General features: G+C 44.0%; 3 non-coding genes across 3 annotated transcripts; 2 read left to right on the top strand and 1 right to left on the bottom strand.

Annotated features, from left to right (window-relative positions):
- The first annotated feature begins 7343 nt into the window (after positions 1–7343).
- Positions 7344–7415, top strand: trnaw-cca (transfer RNA tryptophan (anticodon CCA)). Its single transcript has one exon. It is a non-coding gene; the product is annotated as a tRNA-Trp (tRNA).
- Positions 7416–9005: 1590 nt separating this feature from the next.
- trnar-ucu (transfer RNA arginine (anticodon UCU)) lies at positions 9006–9097 on the bottom strand. Its single transcript is given in 2 exon segments — positions 9006–9041; positions 9061–9097. It is a non-coding gene; the product is annotated as a tRNA-Arg (tRNA).
- Positions 9098–11764: 2667 nt separating this feature from the next.
- Positions 11765–11837, top strand: trnaf-gaa (transfer RNA phenylalanine (anticodon GAA)). The gene has a single exon. It is a non-coding gene; the product is annotated as a tRNA-Phe (tRNA).
- Positions 11838–12724: the final 887 nt, after the last annotated feature.

Consider the following 12724-nt stretch of genomic DNA (forward strand, 5'->3'; position numbering starts at 1 on the left):
TGACCAGAACTGTACACAGTACTCCAAGTGTGGCCTCACCAATGCCCTGTACAACTTCAAGAAGACATACCAACTCCTGCATTCAATGTTCTGACCAATGAAACCAAGCATGCCGAATGCCTTCTTCACCACCCTATCCACCTGTGACTCCACTTTCAAGGAGCTATGAACCTGTACTCCTAGATCTCTTTGTTCTATAACTTTCCCCAACGCCCTACCATTAACGGAGTAGGTCCTGGCCCGATTCAATCTACCAAAATGCATCACCTCACATTTATCTAAATTAAACTCCATCTGCCATTCATCGGCCCACTGACCCAATTTATCAAGATCCCGTTGCAATCCTAGATAACCTTCTTCACTGTCCACAATGCCACCAATCTTGGTGTCATCTGCAAACTTACTAACCATGCCTCCTAAATTCTCATCCAAATCATTAATATAAATAACAAATAACAGCGGACCCAGCACCGATCCCTGAGGCACACCGCTGGACACAGGCATCCAGTTTGAAAAACAACCCTCTACAACCACCCTCTGTCTTCTGTCGTCAAGCCAATTTTGTATCCAATTGGCTACCTCACCTTGGATCCCATGAGATTTAACCTTATGCAACAACCTACCATGCGGTACCTTGTCAAAGGCTTTGCTGAAGTCCATGTAGACCACGTCCACTGCACAGCCCTCATCTATCTTCTTGGTTACCCCTTCAAAAAACTCAATCAAATTCGTGAGACATGATTTTCCTCTCACAAAACCATGCTGACTGTTCCTAATTAGTCCCTGCCTCTCCAAATGCCTGTAGATCCTGTCCCTCAGAATACCCTCTAACAACTTACCCACTACAGATGTCAGGCTCACCGGTCTGTAGTTCCCAGGCTTTTCCCTGCCGCCCTTCTTAAACAAAGGCACAACATTTGCTACCCTCCAATCTTCAGGCACCTCACCTGTAGCGGTGGATGATTCAAATATCTCTGCTAGGGGACCCGCAATTTCCTCCCTAACCTCCCATAACGTCCTGGGATACATTTCATCAGGTCCCGGAGATTTATCTACCTTGATGCGCGTTAAGACTTCCAGCACCTCCCTCTCTGTAATATGTACACTCCTCAAGACATCACTATTTATTTCCCCAAGTTCCCTAACATCCATGCCTTTCTCAACCGTAAATACCGATGTGAAATATTCATTCAGGATCTCACCCATCTCTTGTGGTTCCGCACATAGATGACCTTGTTGATCCTTAAGAGGCCCTACTCTCTCCCTAGTTACTCTTTTGCCCTTTATGTATTTGTAGAAGCTCTTTGGATTCTCCTTTGCCTTATCTGCCAAAGCAATCTCATGTCCCCTTTTTGCCTTCCTGATTTCTCTCTTAACTCTGCTCCGGCAATCTCTATACTCTTCAAGGGATCCACTTGATCCCAGCTGCCTATGCATGTCATATGCCTCCTTCTTCTTTTTGACAAGGGCCTCAATCTCCCGAGTCATCCAAGGTTCCCTACTTCTACCAGCCTTGCCCTTCACTTTATAAGGAATGTGCTTACCCTGAACCCTGGTTAACACACTTTTGAAAGCCTCCCACTTACCAGACGTCCCTTTGCCTGCCAACAGACTCTCCCAATCAACTTCTGAAAGTTCCAGTCTAATACCATCAAAATTGGCCTTTCCCCAATTTAGAATTTTAACTTTTGGGCCAGACCTATCCTTCTCCATAGCTATCTTAAAACTAATGGAATTATGATCACTGGTCCCAAAGTGATCCCTCACTAACACTTCAGTCACCTGCCCTTCCTTATTTCCCAAGAGGAGGTCAAGTTTTGCCCCCTCTCTAGTCGGGCCATCCACATACTGATTGAGAAATTCCTCCTGAATACACTCAACAAATTTCTCTCCATCCAAGCCCCTAATGCTATGGCTGTCCCAGTCAATGTTGGGAAAGTTAAAGTCCCCTACTATTACTACCCTATTTTTCTTGCAGCTGTCTGTAATCTCCTTACATATTTGCTCCTCAATTTCCCGTTGACTATTTGGGGGTCTGTAGTACAATCCTATCAAAGTGATCTCTCCCTTCTTATTTTTCAGTTCTACCCATATAGACTCAGTGGGCGAACCCTCGGATATATCCCCTCTCACTACTGCCGTGATGTTCTCCCTAATCAAGAACGCAACTCCCCCTCCTCTCTTACCTCCTGCTCTATCTTTCCTATAGCATCTGTACCCTGGAACATTGAGCTGCCAGTCCTGCCCCATCTCACTGTTCTCTACCCTTCCAAGTTTTGTGTCATCTGCAAATTTTGATATATATCAAGAAAAGTAGTGGTCCCAGCACCGACCCCTATGGAACACCATTGCCCACCTCCCTCCAGTCCGAAAAACAACCATTCACCACAACTCTCTGTTTCCTGTCATTCAGCCAGTGCTGCATCCATATTGCTATTGCCCCCTTTATTCCATGGGCTGCAATCTTGATAGCAAGCCTACCACGTGGCACTTTATCAAACGCTTTTTGAAAGTCCATATACACCACGTCAACTGCATTGACCTCATCTACCCTCTCTGTTACCTCATCAAACTACTCTATCAAGTTCGTTAAACACGATTTGCCTTTAACAAATCCGTGCTGGAATTCCCTAATCAATCCACACTCGTCCAAGTGACTGTTAATTCTGTCCCGGATTATCATTTCCAAAACTTTCCCCATCACCGAGGTTAAACTGACTGGCCTATAGTTGCTGGGTTTATCTTTACACCCTTTTTTTGAACAAGGTTGTAACATTTGCAATTCTCCAGTCCTCCGGCACCATCCCCATATCGAAGGATGTCTGGAAGATTATGGCCAGTACCTGTGCAATTTCCCCCTTTACTTCCCTCAGCATCCTCGGGTGCATCCCATCTGGACCAGGTGACTTATCTATTTTAAGTACAGCAAGCCTTTCTAGTACCTCTTCTTTCTCATTTTTTAGCCCATCCAGTATCTTAACTATATCTTCCTTTATCAAGAATCTGGCAGCATCTTCTTCCTTGGTAAAGAACAATGCGAAGTACTCATTTAGTACCTCAGGCCATGTCCACTGCCTCCATGAGTACATAAGTACATAAGAAATTGGAGCAGGAGTAGGCCAATCGGCCCCTCGAGCCTGCTCCGCCATTCAATAAGATCATGGCTGATCTGATCCCAACCACAAATCTAAAGAACACAAGAAGTAGGAGCAGGACCCGGCCCTGGGCCCTCTGCACCACCCACAGGGCATTGACCGATCCGAACTCAGCTTCATGTCCAATTTCCTGCCCGCTCCCCATAACCCCTAATTCCCTTTACTTCTAGAAAACTGTCTATTTCTGTTTTAAATTTATCTAATGATGTAGCTTCCACAGCTTCCTGGGGCAGCAAATTCCACAGACCTACCACCCTCTGAGTGAAGAAGTTTCTCCTCATCTCAGTTTTGAAAGAGCAGCCCCTTATTCTAAGATTATGCCCCCTAGTTCTAGTTTCACCCATCTTTGGGAACATCCTTACTGCATCCACCCGATCAAGACCCTTCACAATCTTATATGTTTCAATAAGATCGCCTCTCATTCTTCTGAACTCCAATGAGTAGAGTCCCAATCTACTCAACCTCTCCTCATATGTCCGCCCCCTCATCCCCGGGATTAACCGAGTGAACCTCCTTTGTACTGCCTCGAGAGCAAGTATGTCTTTTCTTAAGTATGGAGACCAAAACTGTATGCAGTATTCCAGGTGCGGTCTCACCAATACCTTATATAACTGCAGCAATACCTCCCTGTTTTTATATTCTATCCCCCTAGCAATAAAAGCCAACATTCCGTTGGCTTTCTTGATCACCTGCTGCACCTGCATACCAACTTTTTGATTTTCTTGCACTAGGACCCCCAGATCCCTTTGTACTGCAGTACTTTCCACTTTCTCGCCATTAAGATAATAACTTGCTCTCTGATTTTTCCTGCCAAAGTGCATAACCTCACATTTTCCAATATTATATTGCATCTGCCAAATCTCCGCCCACTCACCCAGCCTGCCTATATCCCCTTGCAGGTTTTTTATGTCCTCCTCACTCTCTACTTTCCCTCCCATCTTTGTATCATCTGCAAATTTTGATATGTTGCACTCGGTCCCCTCCTCCAAATCGTTAATATAGATTGTAAAGAGTTGGGGACCCAGCACCGACCCCTGTGGAACACCACTGGTTACTGGTTGCCAGTCCGAAAATGAACCATTTATCCCAACTCTCTGCTTCCTGTTCGATAACCAATCCTCCACCCATGCCAGAATATTACCCCCAATCCCGTTATTTTTTATCTTAAGTAATAATCTTTTATGTGGCACCTTGTCGAATGCCTTCTGGAAGTCTAAATACACTATGTGCACTGGTTCCCCTTTATCCACCCTGTACGTTATATCCTCAAAGAACTCAAGCAAATTTGTCAGACATGACTTCCCCTTCATAAAGCCATGCTGACTTTGTCCTATTAAATTATGCTTATCTAAATGTTCCGTTACTGTCTCCTTAATAATAGACTCCAAAATTTTACCCACCACAGATGTTAAGCTAACTGGCCTATAATTTCCAGCCTTCTGCCTACTACCCTTTTTAAATAACAGTGTTACATTAGCAGTTTTCCAATCTGCCGGGACCTCTCCTGAGTCCAGGGAATTTTGGAAAACTATCACCAAAGCATCCACAATCCCTACTGCCACTTCCCTCAAGACCCTAGGATGGAAGCCATCAGGTCCAGGGGATTTATCCGCCTTGAGTCCCATTATTTTACTGAGTACCATCTCCTGAGTGATTTTAATCGTATTTAGCTCCTCCCCCCGTAGAGTCCCCTGTTTGTCCAGTGTTGGGATATTCTTAGTGTCCTCTACTGTAAAGACTGAAACAAAATATTTGTTCAGCATTTTTGCCATCTCCATGTTTCCCACCATTAATTTCCCGGTCTCATCCTCTAAGGGACCTACGTTTGCCTTAGCCACCCTTTTTCTTTTTATATAACTATAGAAACTCTTGCTATCTGTTTTTATATTTTTTGCTGATTTCTTTTCATAATCTAACTTCCCTTTCTTAATCAATCCTTTAGTTACTTTTTGCTGTCTTTTGAAGAATTCCCAATCTTCTATCCTCCCACTAAGTTTGGCTACCTTATATGTCCTTGTTTTTAGTCGGATACTATCCTTGATTTCTTTACTGAGCCACGGATGGCTGTCATTTCTTTTACACCCTTTTTTCCTCAGTGGAATATATTTATTTTGAAAGTTGTAAAATAACTCCCTAAATGAACACCACGGCTCATGTACCGTCTTACCCTTTAATCTATTTTCCCAGTCCACTTTAATCAATTCCGCTCTCATACCATCATAGTCTCCTTTATTCAAGCTCAGTACGCTTGTTTGAGAATCAACCTTCTCACCCTCTAATTGGATATGGAATTCAACCATGTTGTGGTCGCTCGTTCCAAGGGGATCCTTAACTAGGACATTATTAATTAATCCTGACTCATTACACAGGACCAGGTCCAAGGTTGCCTGCCCCCTTGTAGGATCAGTTACATACTGCTCAAGAAATCCATCCCTGATGCACTCAATGAACTCGTCCTCAAGGCTGCTCTGCCCAATTTGATTTGTCCAGTTAATATGATAATTAAAATCCCCCATAATTATGGCTGTTCCCTTATTACATGCCCCGACTATTTCCTGATTAATACTTCTTCCAGCAGAGTTGCAACTATTAGGAGGCCTATATACTACGCCCACTAATGTTTTTTTCCCCTTATTATTCCTTATCTCCACCCAAACTGTTTCATTATCTTGATGCTTTGTCCCAATATCATTTATCTGTATTACAGTGATTCCTTCCTTTATTAACATAGCCACCCCACCTCCCCTTCCTTCCTGCCTGTCCTTCCTGATTGTTAAATGCCCTGGCATATTTAATTCCCAGTCATTGTCACCCTTGAGCCATGTTTCTGTAATGGCCACAAGATCATACCCATACGTAGATCTCCTTTATGGTCCCTAATCGTCCCCGCCCCTCCTCTTACTACCCGTTTACTGTTAACATGTCTGTAGAAGGCTTTTTGATTCCCTTTTATGTTTTCCGCGATTCTTATACTCTCTCTTTGCCCCTCTTATTTCCTTTTTCACTTCCCCTCTGAACTTTCTATAGTCTCTCTGGTTGGTACTTGTGTTATCAACCTGACACCTGTCATAGGTCACTTTTCCCCGCTTCATCTTACTCTCTATCTCTCTTATTATCCAGGGAGCTCTGGCTTTAGTTGCCCGACCTTTCTACCTCGTTGGAATGTACCTTCTCTATACCCGAATCATCTTTTTAAAAGCCACCCACTGCTCAATTATAGTTTTGCCTGACAATCTTTAATTCCAATTTACCGGGGCCAGATCTGTTCTCATCCCACTGAAATTGACCCTCCTCCAATTGAGTACTTTTACTTTAGAGTGGACAGAGTCCATTTCCATAGCTATTCTAATCCTTATGATACTGATCGCTGCTCCCTAAATGCTCCCCCACTGACACTTGCTCCACTTGGCCCGCCTCATTCCCTTGCACCAAGTCCAGCAATGCCTCCTTCCTCAGTGGGCCAGAAACGTACTGGTCGAGAAAGTTATCCTGAACACATTTCAAAAATTCCTCCCCTTCTTTGCGCCTTATATTATTGTTATCCCAGTCTATATTAGGATAGTTGAAATTCCCGGTTATTACTATTTTATGGCTTTTGCACCTCTCTGTAATTTCCCTGCAAATTTGCTCCTCTATATCCGTCCCACTAGCTGGTGGCCTATAGAATACACCCAGGAGTGTAATCGCATCTCTATTGTTCCTTAACTCGAACTCAGTACCCAGGGGAAATTGCCGAGTTCCTGGGAACTTTGTATTAAACAGAAGTTAGCAGCAAAAAGTGTTCGTGGTGGGACTGAGAAATGCTTTAACAGCCGGCACCCTGTAAAACAGAGCTCCAAGTGTCGGTTTAAATAAAGTCCTGAACTGACAGAGCGGCGGGCAGATGAGGATTGAATTAAATCCCAATTCACTGAATCTAAACAAGGTTTAAATAAGTGAACCTGTCAGGAGTGGGATTCCTGAGCTTGTGTGTGAGCTGAAACTGGATCGGTCCCGTTCTGCAAAGACTGAATGGCAGGCGGCTCCCAGACAGGGCTCAGGCCGGGACTGGCAGCTCTCCGCTGGGAACGGCTGGATTGGAGAGCGGGGCTCCTGCGCTGTTGCTGCTGCTGCTTCCGCCTCTTCGAGTCCCTGTGGCGGTCGGTACCGATCTCCCTCCTATGGATCCGGCTCCAGGTGTTCGCTGTGGACCTCGTGGCGCAACGGTAGCGCGTCTGACTCCAGATCAGAAGGATGCGTGTTCGAATCACGTCGGGGTCATTGCATTTTCGCAACGTTTCAGTGTCGCTCTGTTTTATCGCGGGGCAGTCTTTCAGGGATGGTCTGTTCACTGTGTGTAAAATATTATTTATCACAGAATGAACACACCACAGAAGGAGGCCATTCAACCCATCAATCCCTTACCTGCCTTTTGTAAGATCAATCCCATTGGTCCCATTCCCCGTCCCTTTCCCCGGGGCCCTGCATTTTCCCCTTCAAGTATTTATCAAATTCCTTTTTAAAAGCCACGATTGAATCTGCTTCCACCGCCCTTTCAGGCAGCGCATTCCAGATCATAACCATTCGCTGCGTAAAAAGATTTTCCTCATGTCGCCTTTGGTTCTTTTGCCAATCACCTCAAATCTATGTCCTCTGGTTCTCGACACTTCCGCCAATGGGAACAGCTTCTCTTTATTAACTTTATCTGAACCCTTCATGACTTTGAACACTTCGATCAAATCTCCTCTGAACCTTCTCTGCTCTGAGGAGAACAACCCCAGCACGGGGTAAATGCGGTCAATTGACTCCAATTTATTTATTTGGCCATTAAACAAAATGTGAAAGACTGGCAAGGCGTTGTGCGAACGGAGCTCACTGCTTTCAGACAATAAATCCAATCACTGCGTGGGCGCTGGGTTCAAATCTCACTATTGAGAGAATTTCTGACAATGTTCATTTTGATCTGTTCGCAGAAAACCCGATTGTCGTGCGATGGAGCAGAGGATGTGAAAGAAGCTGAAAGTGGAAGTGCAGATATTAGTTTCATCACAGTGACTGGACACGTTTCCACAGGTTCGGGCCTCTCACCTTAAGATTCTTTCCAGCAGAGTGGGACAGGTGATCAGAGTGACCGGGCTCCAGCGGCGCAATCGGTCAGTGCGCGGTCCTTATCTGACAGGACAGGGTCGGGAAATACCGAGGTTGTTAATTCGAGTCTCACCGAGATCAAACAATCCTTTTGCTTGTGAACATTTCGACCGGAGTTGAAGGTACAATTGGTTTGTTCCAAAATGCATCTACTTATTTGCATTGCCATGTGGTTCCTCCGGTCTGCGCTGTTGCATTCGCAGATGAGATGTTTAATGTTATTCGTTTACAGGAGGGAGGCTGCGGAATTGGAACCAAAAACTATGATTTTGATCCATCCAAAAAAATGGGATTTAACTGCAGTTTTAAGCCAGCGCCTTAGACCGCTCAGCCAGGATACTTTCCAACCTACACTTCAGGAGCTAGTTTTACAGGAATAGAATTACTACAAGCAAGAATTCTCCCCCTCCAGCACCAATGCTCACACGGCAGCAGGATGCATGTGTCCAGTTAGAAACCTGTCTGAAGGAACATTCAGTCTGACAGAGCCGGAAGTCCAGCAGATTGACTTTCGGTCTGAGCAGATGATGAGTCTCCTCCTTGGGAGAGTTTCGCCAATCCAGCTCAGAGTGGATTTAGAATCATAAATCCGGGTGTGACTGGAGCCACTTGTGTAAGATGAAGTGTCGGGGGCAGTTTCCCGTCCTTGACGGACATTAATGACCCTGTTGCGGTTTTGCTGCAAAATTTCACTTCCCAGCTCCCGATCCGTGAACGAAAACCCAACTCTGGTGGGACTCGAACCCACAACCTTTGAATGTCTCTGCTAACCATTCCGTAGAAGTCCAACACGCTGTCCATTGCGCCACAGAGTCAGTGATAGAATTTGAAGGAGAGCGGGGATCCTGTGCTGTGGTTGAGGCGGTCAGGCTGCTCCTGCTTCCGCCTCTCACATTCCGAGAGCCGGGGCGGCAGTCTGCACCGATCGCCCTCCAATGGATCCGGCTCCAGCCGCTTGTTGTGGGCCTGGTGCAAGAACAGTCGCGTCTGACTCCACATCAGAAGGCTGCGTGTTTTGAACCAGGTTGAAATCACAATATTTTCACTGTGTCTCAGGGTCCTGCCGCCGTGTTTACCGATACTCTGCAACTCTCCCTGTGTTTACCGATACTCTGTATCTCTCGCTATGTTTACCGATACTCTGTATCTCTCGCTATGTTTACCGATACTCTGTATCTCTCGCTATGTTTACCGATACTCTGTATCTCTTGCTGTGTTTACCGATACTCTGTATCTCTCCCTGTGTTGACCGATACTCTGCATCTCTCCCTGTGTTTACCAATACTCTGTATCTCTCGCTATGTTTACCGATACTCTGTATCTCTCGCTATGTTTACCGATACTCTGCATCTCTCCCTGTGTTTACCAATACTCTGTATCTCTCGCTGTGTTTACCGATACTCTGTATCTCTCGCTATGTTTACCGATACTCTGTGTCTCTCGCTATGTTTACCGATACTCTGTATCTCTCGCTGTGTTTACCGATACTCTGTATCTCTCGCTGTGTTTACCGATACTCTGTATCTCTCGCTGTGTTTACCGATACTCTGTATCTCTCGCTATGTTTACCGATACTCTGTATCTCTCGCCGTGTTGACCGATACTCTGCATCTCTCCCTGTGTTTACCGATACTCTGTATCTCTCGCTATGTTTACCGATACTCTGTATCTCTCCCTGTGTTTACCGATACTCTGCATCTCTCCCTGTGTTTACCGATACTCTGTATCTCTCGCTATGTTTACCGATACTCTGTATCTCTCGCCGTGTTTACCGATACTCTGCAACTCTCCCTGTGTTTATCTCTGTGTCAATCCGTGGGCAGATTCTGAATGAACAATGAAATAAATGAGGGGTTCAGACAATTCTCCCATCTGACACTTAGGAACCAATGAGCGAAACTTTATAATAAGATATTGCTTATTGTGATGCAGCAAAGAAAGCATTGCATTTTGAATGTTTTAGGTTCAGTTATGTACAGAAAGAAACTGTGACCACAACAAGCCGCCTTTTAAGTTGATGTCAGGCTCGCTAACATTGCAGCACGAGGTGTGGGCACCGCACTGATAACCTTCATGTGTATCCGGGCCTTTCAGACACTTCGTGTGACACAAGAGCTTTCCAATCCCCGCCAGCTCCTGGACACCGAGACTTCCGTCGAAGCAGCATTCACCGCCAGGACCGCTATCGCGCCACCTTTGCTGGACTTCAGCAAATTTAACGCTGAAAATACAAAACAGGATGGACAGTATCTGGAAAACAGTTAAACGTTCAGTGTTCAGACTTTAGTGAGAACAATAAACAGGACTTTGGGTAGATATTAAGTGGATGTGCAGTAAGAGTGCGCTCTTGTTTTGTAAACTGTGGGAGTGTAGATATGAGTGTGATGTTTTTCTATGAACTATGAATGTGTATATATGAGTGTGATGTTTATATATGAACTGTGGGAGTGTATATATGAGTGTGATGTTTATATATGAACTGTGGGAGTGTATATATGAGTGTGATGTTTGTATATGAACTGTGGGTGTGTATATATGAGTGTGATGTTTATATATGAACTGTGGGTGTGTATATATGAGTGTGATGTTTATATATGAACTGTGGGTGTGTATATATGAGTGTGATGTTTATATATGAACTGTGGGTGTGTATATATGAGTGTGATGTTTATATATGAACTGTGGGTGTGTATATATGAGTGCGATGTTTATATATGAACTGTGGGTGTGTATATATGAGTGTGATGTTTATATATGAACTGTGGGTGTGTATATATGAGTGTGATGTTTATATATGAACTGTGGGTGTGTATATATGAGTGTGATGTTTATATATGAACTGTGGGTGTGTATATATGAGTGTGATGTTTATATATGAACTGTGGGTGTGTATATATGAGTGCGATGTTTATATATGAACTGTGGGTGTGTATATATGAGTGTGATGTTTATATATGAACTGTGGGTGTGTATATATGAGTGTGATGTTTATATATGAACTGTGGGTGTGTATATATGAGTGCGATGTTTATATATGAACTGTGGGTGTGTATATATGAGTGTGATGTTTATATATGAACTGTGGGTGTGTATATATGAGTGTGATGTTTATATATGAACTGTGGGTGTGTATATATGAGTGCGATGTTTATATATGAACTGTGGGTGTGTATATATGAGTGTGATGTTTATATATGAACTGTGGGTGTGTATATATGAGTGTGATGTTTATATATGAACTGTGGGTGTGTATATATGAGTGCGATGTTTATATTGAACTGTGGGAGTGTATATATGAGTGTGATGTTTATATATGAACTGTGGGTGTGTATATATGAGTGCGATGTTTATATATGAACTGTGGGTGTGTATATATGAGTGCGATGTTTTTATCTGAATTGTGGAATGAACAGGAGGGGCAATTCCTCCTGGGGTTATATTTTCTTCCACGACAATGACACAAAGTAAGCGTTAGATGTGGAGCCGAAATAGCTCAGTTGGGAGAGCGTTAGACTGAAGATCTAAAGGTCCTTGGTTCAACCCCGAGTTTCGGCAGTTTTTGGTTGTTTAGTTTCTTCTTCTTTGGGTCGATTCTCGCATTTATTTACAGTGAAATTTGATCCCCGCCACTGAAGGATTGGGGATTGAATAGAGAGACATCAAGGATGGGAAATATTTATATCGTCTGTATTTGGATTTTATTTCTCTGTTACCTTCTGCCTTTTTCTCTTGGTTTTGTCTCTCTCGGTGCCGGTTGACTATTTGATTTGATGCACTTTATTCGAAAGTGATGCCTTTTCCCCATCTCGGGGCGGTCAGACCCGCTCTGTCTGTCTGTTGCTGCTGATGATCATTAATGGGAACAGGCCGCGAGTTAAACGTTTATCTGCAAACCGGAAAAAGACAAATGAAAAGAAAGACGTGTTTCTCCGGCCCAGGGTGTTATTCAATAAACTGTCCCCGTGAATTTGTCTGTGGACCTGTTTGTAAAGCTTGGATTTAAAAGTTACAAAAACCCGATATAAATAAAGCAAATTACAAGAATCGAATCCGTGATCATGATATTACGGTAAACTCGATGCAAATGAACTAACCGGCGGTCCGAAAGGCACATTCGGCTGTTTAATTAATTTTTGTTCCTGTGCGCCGGTTGGTAGCGGTTTCTGTACATGGACCCCTAAATCTCTCTGCTCCTCCACAGTTCCTAGTTTATCACCATTTAGAAAATACACTGATTGATCTTAGATTTAAAGTGGATGACCTCGCTCTCCCCCACATTGAACTCTATTTGCCGCAGTTTTACCCACTCACTTAATTTATCAATTCCCACTTTTCAACTTCCTGCTTCTATCTCCATTATTTATTCCGCCACCAGAAGGCTGAGTGTTCAAATCACGGGGTAACCGTTGCTTTTCGAGCTGATCGGATTCTGGATCGTTCCG

The sequence above is a fragment of the Heptranchias perlo genome, unplaced genomic scaffold (genome assembly GCF_035084215.1).
Source record: "Heptranchias perlo isolate sHepPer1 unplaced genomic scaffold, sHepPer1.hap1 HAP1_SCAFFOLD_319, whole genome shotgun sequence".
Taxonomy (NCBI): Eukaryota; Metazoa; Chordata; class Chondrichthyes; order Hexanchiformes; family Hexanchidae; genus Heptranchias; species Heptranchias perlo.